We start from the raw sequence: 13,828 nt of genomic DNA, 5'->3' as shown, positions 1-13,828 counted from the left end.
GCCAAGGAGGGGGCCGGCCTGGCGCGCGCGCGCCGGCCCACGTGGACCCGGGCCGCGCCGGGCGCGCGCCCGCCCGCCTGCCGCCTGGGCTGGGGGTCACGGAAGGTAACCGCGTCGCGGTCCGCGTCCGGGCTGCCCCCGCCAGCACCGCCGGGGTCCTTGGCACAACGCCTGGATCGTCCAACCCGGGCGCGCCTGTGCGCGCGTGACCCGCCCAGACCCCGGAGCTTTGCTGCAACGCTAGTAGGAGCGCGAGTGTGCAGGGGCGTTGGGGGCGCCTGCACCCTATCTCGGAGCCCCACGGCCAGGCTCCCGCACGCCGGTACCCCTTCCCAACCCTGGGCGCCTTCCCGGTGAGCCCACCGCCCAGTCCAGTCCGCGCCCTGAGGATTTAGGGATTTAGCGGGGTGGGGGAACGCGCGCGCCGAGGCTGGTCCCGCGCGGCGCTCGCGGCTGCGGCGGCTCCGCGCCCGCTCCGGGCAGAACAGGTTCCTTCCAGTTTGGGTGTGAGCGGCGAGCGCGGCGCCTGAGTTCCTCCTGCAGCGCCCACTTCCCCCAATTTCGTCAACTCGCGCACCCCCACAGTTCCCCTTCCGGCGGTGGGGAGGGAGTGCCGCAGTGGGCCTCAGGGAGAGAGCGGCCAGGCCGCTGCGGGTGCCTTGCGTCCCGGTGTTTGCTGCACCGGCAGCAGCGGCGGCGGCAACAGCATCCGCGTTGCGCGAAAGGAATGTGAGCAGCCGGGCTGAGTCAGCATCCCCGGCCCGGGGCGCGCGCACCCTCCAGGCAGAGGCGGCGTCGGCACAGGTGCACGGCTCCCACACCCGCGGGGAGCCTTCTGTGGAGGGCCTGAAGGATTAGAGAGTCCGCGCCCCTCATCCCGAAGTCCCCGACCCCAAGGTCACTGTGAACTAAGCCGATGATGCACGCGAAACCTCAGTTAGGAGCTCCTCATGGGGACAAAGCATGTGTCAGATCCTAGACATTTCAGAGCCTGCGGGGGCGCAAACTTAGCTTCTCTGTCTCTACCTCACATCCCGAGGGCAAATTTGGAAACTGCTCGGAAGCAAAGGCCATGTTATTCGCCTTCCTCTGCAGACTTTGGCACCGGCTGCTGCCTTCATTGGGGTTCGGAGAATGTGATTCTGATGTCAGAAACTCAAGAGAGCAGAGTTTGGGAGTGCGTGCACGGAGGGTCGCCACCGGGAGGAGTCGGCGATCTGAATTTTAATAAAAATCCTTCCTTGCTCGCTCATTTTCTCTCACCATTTTGGGATAGGCTCTCCTGGGTTAAATGCCATCCTTTGCTGTTGACAAGCTCTGGTTGTGTAAGTGGGAAGATTCGCTGGTACAGGGTGCCCGGTACGGCCAGTGCTGTACAGCCAGGGGGCCGCTGAGTAGCTTTGCAACCTTGTAAGCATAATTTAACTTCATCGAGCGTTCATTTCTCCATATCTGTAAAATGGGGATGAAGGTGGTATTCCCAGAATTGGGGGGTTTAATTTATGGTACTTGTCAGGTGCGGATCGCAGTGACTTGCATTTGGTAAGGCCTCAGTACCCATTAACTTATGCTGCTGTTACGATTTATGCTTTACAACGCCAATTAATTGCTGACTCCACATTCCCTGTGAGAGAGCCTTTTTTGAGTTGTTCTTCAAAGAATCCACACGTAATGATATTTAGAAACTGATTTGAACACTTCATGCTAATGCAGAGCTGCCTGTAAGATGATCTTTGATATTTAGGATCTTACACTTTAATATTTAGGACCTGTTATTGTACTCAGGATGGAAATGTCGTGTGTAACACGACAGCATATGACAGCATATTCTGTACATCTTAGGAGCCTAAAGGTGCGGGCTGCCATTTATAACTGACTCAAAACAAGTCATGTAAAACCTCTGTACTTCAGTCTCTTGATTTTAAAAATTACGCAAATTATACCTAAAGCCTTAGGTGTGAATAAATGATCGGAAAAATCATATCTGAATGTTTGAGCAAGTGAAACCTGGCTTTTGGGGAGCATGATTGTAATAATAATGGAGTTTTGTTCCTACTAATGTATTGCTATTCTTATATTTTATTAATATTAATCATGTTACTGTTTGCTTTGTCCTCAGCACTGTATTAAGTGCCATACATGTGATGCAATTTTAACCTCATCAGTAACCTTCTGTAGTTGACATTCATTATTCCCATTTTACAGATGAGGAAAGTTGAGGCACTGAGCACTGGAGGGATTGACCTAAGGTTTACACCATGTTTATAGATAAGCATCAGTGCTTTTTGCAACCAGAGCTCATCCAAAGATGACATTTGCCATCTGTGTTTGAATAATGGAGAGGTGGCTGGAAATCCAACCTAAGCACAGCCTTGCTAGTCACAAAAAAGTCACGCAACATGACTTTTGCTCACCCTAGTTAGAGGCTGGCTTCACCTTGCTCCCTCAATCCTAGTGAGACCAAGCATGAAAACCCCTGCTTTTTTAACTTCTCCAGAGAAAGCACTGCATTGCCATGCTAATCAACACCCCCTCGCCCCCAAACAAAACTAACTCTGTTTAGTTCTAAATAAGAACAAAAGAACCTTTGGAGCCTGGAGTACAAGACCAGAAAAATCAGGAAATCAAGTGAAGGGCTCGGCTCCCCTCTTAGCTTCTCCTGTTGTGTCTGCCTGATCCCGTGTGGCAGGCAGAGCCCCCCCCCCCCCGCCCTGCTTTCCTTTACAGTGGGCAAGGCCATCATGATGCCCTTAAGAAGTCCCCCCGACATCTTCCTGGGGAAAAAATTGGCTCTTCAGAGCTGTCCCCAAGGCTCCCTCTTCTAGCCCTCTTGCTTAGGGTCATTTGCATGAGAACAGATTCCTTTGTGCAAAGTTGGCCTGCCTGTTCTCTGTCCACGTTTATAGTCCTTCAAGTCTTCGTGTTGGGTTGCTAGGCAGATATGACCCTGGCTTGCAAATAAGCTCACTGCATTTACTAGCCTGTGAGAACTTCAACTTGGATAAGTAGATTGAAAGGAATCTGGTCTGGAGCTCTGAGAGGAGGGTCCTGCAATCCTGCTTTGGGGGCTGACTCTTCAGAGCAGCCATCAAAGAGGGAGAGTACGTAAAGGGGACTTCCGTGGGAGGCTTCAATGGCCCACCACCCTTCCACTCTTCCTCTTCCAGTCTCTGTTCCACCCACGGTGCACCCACCCAAGGGCCTGTGTTCTGGGCAAGTGACTTGCATGCCATTGAAGCAATTTCTTGCTTTAAAACTTTAATATCTGCTTCTCCAGTTGGCCAGGAGCTTTACACTCCGTCATCTAGCAACCTTTCCAGTGAACCAATGGCCCAGGTAGTTCTATTAGGTTTATTTTGTGATTTGGGGTCCTCCCCTGCAACCCGCGCCCCCCCCCCCAAATTTCATAGATTGTAGGAAGGCAGGGCCCTTCAAGCTGGCAGATGCACACTTCAGGGATAATTTAAAGATTTGCCAAGGGGTTCTGAGGCACAGTGATGAGATGATAATAATATTACTACAGATTGTGTGCATGGCTTAGTACTGTTGCTAAGTTAACCAAATTAATACATGGAAGGGGCTTAGCGCTGGGATTGACTTATGGTGAGGTTCCCTAACTCTTGGCTGTGACTCTTTCAACGTGTGATTCCTAGGGGATTGAGGAGGATGGTGATCAGAAAAGCCTTCAACAGGCAGAGTAGACCTTGGGAGGACTGGCAAGTGGGTACTGAGCCAGGGGAGGGGTGAACAGCATCAGAGGAAGGTAGGAGGTGGGTGAGACCATTTTGTATTTGGGGGCAATGAGGTCACCTTCTCATCAACGGGTGTGGGGGTGGGCGATGATTGATTTCTGTCATGCCCATTGCCTCTTGGTGCAGTATCGATGTATCGTTGGGTGTCTGTCATTAACTCTGAAGTAGCTTTTACTTGATCGGTACTGAATTTTGTTCCTAGGCTTCTCAGTCTTCATAGTTGACTGTTCCTCTAGTTTTGCCATCTATCACTGCTTAAAAAAGAAAAATAGAGAACATAGCCTCTGGGAGGCTTCTATAAGGTATCTGAAGCCTGTTGGAAAAGTCCTAAAAAACAAACCCAGGCTGGGTGTGATAATCCTAGTGCTTTTGGCACCAAGGCAGGAGGATTGCTTGAAGCCAGTCTGAGACCATCCTGAGCAACATGGCAAGACAACGTACCAAAAACAAATATTTTTTTTTCAGATGGAGTCTCGCTCTGGCACCCAGACTGGAGTGCTGTGGCATGATCTCAGCTCACTGCAACCTCCGCTTCCTGGGTTCAAGTGATTCTCCTGCCTCAGCCTTCCAAGTAGCTGGGACCACAGGTGTGCGCCACCATGCCTGGCTAATTTTTGTATTTTTAGTAGAGATGGAGTTTCACCGTGTTGGCCAGGCTAGTCTTGAACTCCTGGTCTCAGGTGATCTACCCGCCTCGGCCTTCCAAAGTGCTGGAATTACAGACATGAACTATTGCACCCGGCCTAAAAAATATATTTTTAAAAAATTAGCTGGGTGTGGTGGTGCTGTCATGCCACTGCACTCCAGCCTGGGCAACAGAGTAAGACCCTGTCTCCAACCAACTAACTCAAAATCTCAGAACAAAATTATTTAAGTCACATTGCATTTAGGAATGAATGCATGTCATATTAAACCAGTGACACAGTTGTGGGTTGTGGAAACTCATTGGCAATATTGGGAAGGGTGGGGTATGGGACCAGTGGCTTTTGCTCCGATGGAGTCAAGCTTTCTTTGGATAATTGAAGTTGCTCCACTTGCCCGGTCCCCAAGGCCCAAGGAATTAAAAACCTGCTCATCTGCTATGTTTCTTGTCTAAAGGGAGATGCTGACTTTCCCTATCTTGTCTAAACCTGTACTTCCTGTCCTGTGCTTCTAGCTAGGTTCCTGGGAACAATAGGCAATGTGAAGCTTCCATTTTAACCCTTTAGGACCAGTGCCTCTATGAGTTTCCAGATGGCTAGGGGACGATGTGAAGACACTACAGGGATGTTACAGGATTGTGTTGTGGGCAAGTGGGGAGGAGGGGTCCTGCCCTGCTGTGATCAGTGGGAGGCTGTGGAGATAGGTGAGCTTTTGTTGGGATACACACCAGGACTGGGTCCAGGGAGCACCCAGCCTTCTATCCTTTCCTCCCACGCCCATCATCCATCCATCCATCCATCCATACAAGTAGCCTCTCCTCATCCATATCCCAACTCGTGAGCACTGACAATGCTGTTGCTTCCCAGGCCACAAAACCACACCTCAGAGGATGTGGTTTCTTCTCTCGTAGTGTTTATCGTTTAGTTAAGAAGGCAGGACGTGTGCGGTTGTTACCTAAAGCAGCATTTGAACAAGTGCAGTTTTACAAGTGAGAATTACAAGTGAGTGTCTTCCAAGAAAGAACTTAGAAAAGTCATTTAAGTTTAGGGGAATGATAAGATGAAGCTGGCAGGGCAGGGCAGAGCAGGCTGGGCTGTTGATGTTCATGTTACACGTACTCATTCAGCAAATATTGACTGAATAACTTCTGAGTCAGGTGCCAGAATTATGCAGTGCATATAGGCAGAACATCCCTGCCCTTATGGAGTTTCTGCCCTGGAGTTGTGATTCTTTCTTGCTTGAGCACTTAGCTAGCAAAGCATCATGGAGAAAGAGTTCTTTTGAAATGTTTCTGATATGGAATTGTAACTTTCATTTTCAATTAATATCAACAAAGGGGAGATTCCCCTCACGCCCACCCTACATCCTGACCTCATATTGTTATATTGTCCTAAACCAGATTTGCTGGAAGGCAGCATACTCCAGGGATGCCAGCTGTCACTAGAGTTTGCTCAGCTGAAGGGACCTGGCTCAGGTTTAGCAAGATGGCACAGCCAGCTATGGGATTGTGTAACAAGGAACCATAGTTTGGAACTTTGAAAATGCAAACTGGGATCACTCTTTATTTCCTCTTTGCCTTGTTTGTGACTGTGGTGTTGTGTTGATAGCTTCTGTGCTCTCCAGGTTCAGAAACCAGCATCAGAGTCTGCTAACAAACGGTTCTGGCAGATTCAGCCAGTTGCTGCAGGGAGTCTGGATTTTCCCTTCTACACTCAGAATAGTTATGTTTGATCTTTTTTTTAAATTAAATTTTTCTTTTTTCTAATAGAGACGGGCCTTGGTATGTTGCCTAAGTTGGTCTGGACCTCCTGGGCTCAAGTGATCCTCTTGTCTTGGCCTCCCAGAGTGTTGGGATTACAGGCATGAGCCCCTGTGCCTGGCCATTATGTTTTATTTTAATGTTAGTAAAGCTTTGGGCTTGCATAGCACATTTTTGGTGTGTTCTCACATGTATTATCCCTTTATCCTCAAAGCAATCAAGAGATGGAATAATAGTAGCCAGTATTTCTTAGCACTCATTGAGAACTTGGGTTGGAGTATTTCATTCTCACAGTGTGTTTGGGGTTGAGAAAGTTTGCTGCGGCTCTGTGTTTTTTTTAATTTTTTCCTGATATCTAATTTCACGTCAAAGCTCCATTTTTCAGGTAAGGGAAGAAACTGAGGGACAAAGAGATTCAGTAACATATCCACAATCATACAGCTAGCAAATGATTGCTAAATCCTGGATACATACTCTTTTCAAAATGAGGCAACATATCTCAAAAGTCAATTCCCCAAGAGGAAAATTTGCTAAGTCACTGCTTTACTAAAGTGGTTTTTTTTTTTTCTAAATTTGGGTCTTACCCCTATTTCTGCCCCTACCTGAGCTTCAGAGATTCTCAGGTGAAAACTTTAGCAGGAATCTGTTTTGGGATGCTCAAGATGCCATAATAAAATACCATGGACTAGGCCGGGCATGGTGGGCCATGCCCGTAATGCCAGCACTTCAGGAGGGTGAGGTGGGTGAATCACTCGAGGTCAGGAGTTCAAGACCAGTCTGGTGAAACTGTGTCTCTACCAAAAATATAAAAATTTGTTAGGCGTGGTGGTGCGCATCTGTAGTCCTAGCTACTTGGGAGGCTGAGACACGAGAATTGCTTGAACCCTGGAGGGGGAGGTTGCAGTGAGTTGAGATTGCTCCACTGCCCTCCAGCCTGGGTGACAGAGCGGGATCCTGTCTCAAAAAAAAGAAAAGAAAAATACCATAGGCTAAGTGGCCCAAACAACAGAAATTTATTGTTTACAGTTCTGGAGGCTGGAAAGTCAAGGTGCTGGCCAGTTTGGTTCCTGGTGAGGGCTCTCTTCCTGGCCTGCAGGCAGCCACCTTCTTGCTGTGTTTTCATATGACAAAGAGTGAGCAAGCAAGTTCTCTGATGTTTCGTCTTGTAAGGGCACTAATCCCATCACCTCATGACCTCATCTAAACCTTATTACCCTCCAAAGGCCTGTCTTCAAATATCAGCACACTGAGAGTTAGGGCTTCAACATACAAACTTTGGGGGGACACAAACTTTTAGTTATAACAGAATAACATATTTCATTGAGGAAGTAGAATGGATCCAGGGCAAGGATAAATCTACAGAAATAGAAAAGATAATACAAAGCACTGTTTTTCTTAAGAGACAATTGGAAATGACAAACGGAAACAATGGAACTTTTTTTTTTTTTTTGAAATGGAGTCTCTGTCACCCAGGCTGGAGTGCAGTGGCACTGTGTCAGCTCACTGCAATCTCTGTCTCCTGGGTTCAAGCAATTCTCCTGCCCCAGCCTCCCGAGTAGCTGGGATTACAGGCACCCACCATCATGCCTGGTTAATTTTTATATTTTTATTATTTATTTATTTTGAGGCAGAATCTCGCTCTGCCACCCAGGCTGGAATATAGTGGCCCGATCTCAGCTCACTGCAACCTCTGCCTCCCGGGCTCAAGAGATTCTTCCCATGTAGGTGGGACCACAGGCATGTGCCACCATGCCTGGCTAATTTTTTGTATTTTTAGTAGAGATGGGGTTTCACCGTGTTAGCCAGGATGGTCTCTATCTGACCTCGTCTATACCATAGACTAAGTGGCCCAAACAAAGCCCACTTTGGCCTCCCAAAGTACTGGGATTACACATATGAGCCACCATGCCTGGCCAATGTTTATAATTTCAGTAGAGATGGGATTTTACCATGTTGGCCAGGCTGGTCTCGAACTTTTGACCTCAGGTGATCTGCCCACCTTGACCTCCTCAAAGTGCTGGGATTACAGGCAAGAGCCACCATACCTGGCCGAAAAAATGGAACTTTGACAGGTAAACCACTGATTAGGCTGAACATGACAAGGGGAAACATACAATGCATGAGGAGGGCCTGCCAAAAAAATACTGAACCTGGATCGGATCTCACCCTATATCTACAAACCAGTTTACAGGGAAACCAGGGGTCCAGGGAACATTTCAGTAGGAGATACAATGAGCTAAATCCAAAATGTGAGAAATGTTTCCGGTCAAACAACGTGATTTGTTTTCAAATCTATTGCAGAGAAAGGAGGAAGGGAGCCGTAAATGAAAAGAAAAGAGACACATGAACCAAGTGCAGTGCGTTGTGAACCTTGTCTGGATACTGAGTAGAACAAACCACCTGTTAAAAAAAAATACTGATGAGATGATGGAGGACATTTGAATTGTGATTGCATTTTTGATACTAACAAATTGTTGATTTTTAGAAGGAGGGTATTATGGAATTGTAGTTACAGGTTAAGAATTAACTTTTAGAGAATCATATCAAAATACTTTTGGATAAAATTACATATGTGGGATTGCTTTTTTTTCTTTAAGAGACAGAGTACTACTGTATTGCGCAGGCTGGAGTGTAGTGACATGATCACAGCTCGTTTGCAGCCTTGAACTTCTGGGTTCCTGCCGTCTTCCCATTTCAGCCTCCCTAACAGCTGGGACTACAGGCACATGCCACTATACCCAGCTATTTTGTTGTTATAGAGAGATGGGGTCTTGCTGTGTTGCCCAGGCTGGCCTCTAACTCCTGACCTCAGGTGATCCTCCTGCCTCAGCCTCCCAAAGCACTGGGATTACACATGTGGCCCACCATGCCTGGCCTGGGGTTTACTTTAAAATAATCCAGTATATGTGGAGAGGAAGGCAAAGAGAAATTGAAGGAGACAGCCAGTCTGACCATGTGTTGATAATTGTTGAATTGAGATGTTGGGTAAGTACATGTGAGTTTCTCAACTTTTGTATGTTTGACAACTTCCATAATAAAATGTTTAATAAGTGATAAGTAAATACAGCTTTGTAAAATGTTTAAAAATGTGGAAAACAGGCTTCCAGGGAGTGAATTTCAGACAGCTGACCTAGAGCTTTCTTCCTGATCACACCCCTCAGGATTTTTCTTCTCAAGTGGAGGGTAGACTCTTAGAAAAAAGATGTTATTCAGAGGTTCATCTCCTCTCTCTGATCTGAGCCAGGACCCAGAAATAATTTCCGTGGGGCTACTGGGTTTTTAGATGCATGGCTTGATGCCACCTAGACTCTCTCAAATTGGCTCCTGCAACATGGCTTTCTTCTGTGACCGTCTAAACAGGTGGTTTGAGCCTAAAACTAGGCAGGATGTCATATGCCCCCTGTGGATGGGTTTCCTGGCATCGTTGGATTCTCAGAAATGATACTGCCCCAAATGGTGTCTGGCATGAGGTCTGTAAGCTTTAAATAAAACAAACGAGAAAAAAAAAAGCATTTTAATTACCTAAGAGAAATTGCTCTCCAGGGCTGGATAGAGGCATTCAAATATGTCATTTGCATCCTCTGTTGAGCTTAGACTACTGCCCTTTCGTCCCCACACTCTAAAAAAGCAATCTTTCCAGGTTGGGCCAGCCTCAAAATTACATGTTGGGGTCTAGGGGCAAAAGAAGAAGACGCGAAGATGTTTGATATGTATAGATAATAAAGATCCCTTTGTTCTGGCTACCGTGGTAACTGGGTTTTCCTTTTCTCCTGTGTGGACTAGGGTGAGGCAACATGTAAGGAAGTGTTCACTGCCCAGGTAGTGTCAGTACAGGTGTCCCCTGAGCGAAGGGCCGCCTCCTGACGTTTTGTGCCCTAGGCATTGCTTGTCTCACTCTAGCATTGTCTCCCACCTGGACTCACCTGGACCCATGCAAGGGACTCCTAACTCAGCTGCTGCTTTCATCTGCTGCCCTGCAGGGCATTTGTGTATCTCAAAAGGGCAGGGATTCTGTTACATTGTAAACCAGAGCCGGCTGCTCTTGCTCAATCCCTCTGGCTTCCCATCTCTGGAAGCAAAAGCCTTTCTTTCCTCTCTGACTCCAATCCCTGCCCTTCCTCTTCCCATTGCTTCTGCAGTGGCTTCTTTGCCACTCCTTGCTTGTGCCACACCTCTGCCTTTCCCAGTTTCTCTATCTTTCCTGCATGGCTTCTTGATGGCAGCGTAGCTTTCTCCCTGACCTCCTACAGATCCTTATCCAAATTGCACTCAATGAGATTGTCCCAGACTGCCCTCTTTAACTTTGCAGCCCCCACCCTATGCTTGAGCTCCTTCTTTGTTGTTCTCCATGCTAGTTAAATTTTATTGATTTAATTTCTCCCCTCACCCTTAAAAAAGTAAGTGGTGTGAGAGCAGGGAGTTTTGTCTGTTTCATTCACAGCTGTATGCACCATGCCTGGTTTAAGACCTGTCAGTACACATTTGCTGGACAAATGACAGAATGCATAGGGGAGTTGCTTCAGATAACACGTGGGCAGTTGGTGCCCAAGGCCCCTTCTGACATCCCCCGATGGCTCCTGGACCCCATCCAGCACACAGACCATGTTCTGATTTGGGGAGTAAAACAACAGGACTCTGCATCCCAGAGACTTACTCCCCACTCCTCTTTTGTCTTTTTTGGCCTCAGCTCATCAGATGCTTTTGTCTCTGGAAAACCAAAAGAACCCTCTGCCAGAAAGGTCTGCCCGACCTCCTTGTTATTTCAGCTGTTTTCAAGGTTCTCTAGGAGGATGCTTGGCCACAGGGAGGCCCGTGGGGAACCAGGGTCAGGTGATGGAGCGAGTGGCTCAGGAAGCCCAAGGATGTCAGCTGTGCGTTTTCAGACGCTGCTCAGCAGATCTTCAGGTTGCTGCATTCCATTCGCCTCTCAGTGCTTCTGACCCACAGCCTGCCTATGGGTCATTTGGCTGTTCATTGGTGTCTTCACCCCTAAGCAAGCCTGGAAACTGAAGGGAGGTCAAACTTGAGCACACTTAGTGGACCTGCTTTAAAATGGGGGTCGTGGAGAACAGGAATCATGGGTAAAGCCGACTGTCAACTAAAGTTCACTCTACTCCTGCTTGGGAGCATGAGACATGAGAAATTGTTTATGCTTGTGCTCAGCAAGGATCTTTCATAGTTGTGCTCCGATGGAGCAGACGGGCCTTCGTCGTGGGATTTGTTGAGTGAGATGGCCGAGTACCTTCCACCCCAGTGGAAGGAGGGGTAAACGCTATATTTGCCAAAGACTCTGCCTTTATTTATAGCCAGGAGGAGTGCTCCTTCTCTGTGTCTACTCCTTTCTGAGGGTGGTGGAGAAAAAGAGCTGGCAAAATAACATCAGATAAGATCTGAGGGCAGGAAGCAAGGCCATTTTCTTTTTTTCTTTTGTTCTAAGAGCTAGGTGCAATCAAATGCTTGGCTTATATAGTCGTTGTTTGAAGGTATTGTTTTCAGAGACAGGATCTTGCTCTGTTGCCCAGACTAGAGTACCATGGCATCATCACAGCTCAATACAGTCTTAAACTCCTGGGCTCTGATGATCCTTTCACCTCAGTTTCCCAAGTTTCTGAGACTGTACACATGCACCACTATGCCTGGCTAATTTTAAAATTTTTTTGCAGAGATGAGGTTTCTCCATCTTGCCCTGGCTGATCTCCAACTCCCAGGCTCAAGCAATCCTCCTACCTTAGACTCCTGAAGTACTGGGATTACAGGCATGAGCCACTGAGCCTGGCTATGGGACCATTTTCCTTATATTTTTGTTTTGTTTTTTTGAGACATAGTCTCACTCTGTCACCCAGGCTGGAGTGCAGTGGTGCGATCTCGGCTCACTGCAACCTCCACCTCATAGGTTCAAGTGATTCTCATGCCTCAGCCTGCCGCAGCTGGGACTACAGGTGCGTGCTACTATGCCCGCCTAATTTTTTTGTATTTTTAGTAGAGATGGGGCTTCACCATGTTGGCCAGGCTGGTCTTGAACTCCTGAGGTAATCCACCTGCCTCGGCCTCCCAAAGTGCTGGGATTACAGGCATGAACCACCGTGCCCGACCCCATTTTCCTTATAGCACTTGAGATCAAAGTTTGAGCTTAGATCTTAATCAAAGTCTGTACCTGGTCATCTGAGTGTCTGGTCTGCCTTCTCCATTTAGTTTAAAAAAGAAAAGTGGGGAAAGGATTAAATGTCTCCCTGGAGTGTGGGCGTGAAGAATAATGTAATGCTGTGCTGGCTAGATTCATTCATTTCCATTCTATGAAAATTTAAAGTAATGATTCTCTTTGAAAATCCTCAATGGAATGTTTCATCATGGAACACTGAAGAAACAATCTGTTTATTTATATTCCCACCTTAATTTTAGCTTCTTTCTTACGTGATTTTTTTCCCTGAAGTCCTGAACGTTGGATCCATTCTGAAATGGATTATTGACCAGGCACGAGGCTGCTCTAGTGTTCCAAGCTAAGAAGCTTTAAGAGAAAAAGTCTCTATCTGTTTCACATGGTCAAAAGCCAGTAGAATGAGCTCGGAATCAAGCAGCAGGTCCACATCCTCCTTGTGCTGAGGCTCTTTCTCCTACAAAGGGAGATGTCTTTGGAGCCTCAAGATCAACAAATACCCGTTGAATCTAATTGAGTTTGAGATAATACGTCTCCTTTTGCGAAACAGAAGAATTTGCATTTCTGAACAATTGGTTCATTGGCCTCCAGATGACATGACTGTTTACTTGGATTTCCTTTTATTTTGATTAAGGACGTATTTGCCCATTCTTTTGGTTTTTATCTAGGTCTTCCAGAATTTACATACCTCCAACCACCCCCATTCATGTGGATTGACCAATTGGGTTGGCTGGCAAGGATGTACAACTGGAAAAAGCATCTGTCATAACCCCAGCCCTATGTTTTTTAACACGTTGGTTCTCTTTTAATCCGCTCCATACATTGGGTGTTCAACTGAAGCTTTGTTGTTGTTTTTAATTTTAGACTAAAAAAAATAATAGAGATAGGGCTTCACTATGTTGGCCACACTGCTCTTGAACCCCTGGCCTCAAGTGATCATCTGCCTCGACTTCCCAAAGTGTTGGGATTACAGGAATGAGCCACCATGCCTGGCCAACTGAAATTTTTATTTGGTCCACAATTTCAACTCTGTTTCTCCTTATTAAACTTGCAAATTGGCTAGAAGTGGCGGCTCATGCATGTAATCCCAGCACTTTGAGAGGGTGAGGTGGGAGGCTCACTTGAGCCCAGGATTTCCAGACCTGCCTGGGAAACATAGTGAGACCCAATCTGTATTAAAAAAATAAAAAAAAATTAGCTGGGTGTGATGGCATGCACTTGTAGTTGCAGCTACCCGGGAGGCCGAGGCAGGAAGATTGCTTGAACCCAGGAGTCTGAGACTGCAGTGAGCTGGGATCTGTCTCTTTAAAAAAACACAATAAATCCATAAAAAAACACATAAACGAACTCGCAAATGTAGTCCTTTTAGGGCTTTTAAGTGAACTAGGGCTAATCTAATTTTATCCTTGGCTCTATTTGCAACCTGCAACTTAAAGTATAACCTTCAGTTCCTGCCTTTCAAAACTCCATCTGACTTGTCGCTTTTGCTTGTCCACTGAAGTTGAATCATCAGTTAGGTTA

The 13,828-nt window shown here is 47.0% G+C and overlaps 1 protein-coding gene across 9 annotated transcripts in view; it reads left to right on the top strand.

Moving 5' to 3' along the window:
* ARSG (arylsulfatase G) overlaps positions 1–13,828 on the top strand; it is a 146,565-nt gene that overhangs the window by 30,464 nt on the left and 102,273 nt on the right. Inside the window, exon 1 of one of the 9 annotated variants that reach the window (XM_032241906.1) lies at positions 22–105. The exons of 7 other annotated variants lie outside the window; for them this stretch is intronic. The gene's annotated coding sequence lies outside the window, so the exon portion shown is untranslated. Of the gene's footprint in view, positions 1–21; positions 106–13,828 lie in introns of those variants that run through there. One more of the 9 variants, XM_032241909.1, reaches the window with a different exon arrangement.

Source organism: Sapajus apella, unplaced genomic scaffold (genome assembly GCF_009761245.1).
Source record: "Sapajus apella isolate SASKATOON/1434 unplaced genomic scaffold, GSC_monkey_1.0 scaffold48, whole genome shotgun sequence".
In the NCBI taxonomy this organism is placed as follows: domain Eukaryota; kingdom Metazoa; phylum Chordata; class Mammalia; order Primates; family Cebidae; genus Sapajus; species Sapajus apella.
The sequence above is the reverse complement of the archived record's forward strand: the minus strand, read 5'-3'. Positions and strand labels throughout refer to the sequence as shown.